At 40.4% G+C, this 1,348-nt stretch overlaps 1 protein-coding gene across 1 annotated transcript in view; it reads right to left on the minus strand.

The window, feature by feature from the left end:
- The window catches only part of LOC106868399 (peroxisome proliferator-activated receptor gamma), a 519,155-nt gene that overhangs the window by 63,820 nt on the left and 453,987 nt on the right, over nucleotides 1-1,348 (minus strand). The gene's annotated exons all lie outside the window — the stretch shown is intronic.

The following is a 1,348-nucleotide window of genomic DNA, read 5'->3' on the forward strand; positions in this document are numbered from 1 at the left end:
TATATATATATATATATATATATCATATTATATATTATATTTTTGTATATTTTACTCTTTACTTGTTTCAGTCATTTGACTGTGGTCATGCTGGAGCACCGCCTTTAGTCGAGCAAATCGACCCCAGGACTTATTCTTTGTATTTATTATATCGGTTTCTTATGCTGAACCGTTAAGTTCCGGGTTGTAAACACACCACCATCGGTTGTCAAGCAATGTTGCGAGAGGACAAACACAAACATACAAACATATACATACACATACATATATATATATGCATATATACGACGGGCTTCTTTCAGTTTCCGTCTACCAAATACACTCACAAGGCCTTGCTCGGCCCGAGACTACAGTAGAAGACACTTGCTCAAGGTGCCATGCAGCGGGACTGAACCCATAACCATGTGGCTGGTAAGCAAGCTACTTATCCCCAGCCATTCCTGCGCCTATATATTATATATATTTACACAGACACATACACACACACACACACACACACACACACACACACACACACACACACACACGCACACACACACACACATATATTTATATATATATATTATAATAGAAAGCCTCCAATTTCCAGAACTCAGAGTTACTCGTTTCCGATCATCGACTGGTTAACCAAGCCGGGTTTTCATTGAAATATACGTCCTAACTGAATATTGGGAAATATGAAATGTAAGTTTGAAGGAGACGCTTATCTTTATGTCCTTGTATTTGAAAACCTATGTGAGCGACAAACGCGGAAACAGCTACGTCATATTCACTCTTTTGGTTTTCTTTTCTGGTTCTCATTGGAATATTGCTATAAACGTCACGAAGTCCATCACAAATAGTGCGAACTTTGTATCTAAGAAAATTTGGGGATTTTGACTTAAGGTAGCAATGATTTGAACAAAAGAACTGATGAATGACCGCTTTGTATGCACGCGGCTAAGTATCTTTGAATTTCGTTCTGGTTCAGAGGAAAAAAAATATGGGTTCGAAAGGTTTTATTGGTATATGTTTTAATATGTGAGGGTGCGTGTCTATGTATGTATATGTTTATATATGCTTATGCTTGTATGTGTGGAGGCGCAATGGCCCAGTGGTTAGGGCAACGGACTCGCGATCATAGGATTGCGGTTTCGATTCCCAGACAGGACGGTGTGAGTGTTTCTTGAGGGAAAACACCTAAAAGCTCCACGAGGCTCCGGCAGGGGATGGTGGAGAACCCTGCTGTACTCTTTCACCACAACTTTCTCTCACTCTTACTTCCTGTTTCTGTTGTGCCTGTAATTTAAAGGGTCAGCCTTGTCACTCTGTGTCACGCTGAATATCCCCGAGAACTACGCGAAGGGTA

Source organism: Octopus bimaculoides, chromosome 1 (assembly GCF_001194135.2).
Source record: "Octopus bimaculoides isolate UCB-OBI-ISO-001 chromosome 1, ASM119413v2, whole genome shotgun sequence".
Taxonomy (NCBI): Eukaryota; Metazoa; Mollusca; class Cephalopoda; order Octopoda; family Octopodidae; genus Octopus; species Octopus bimaculoides.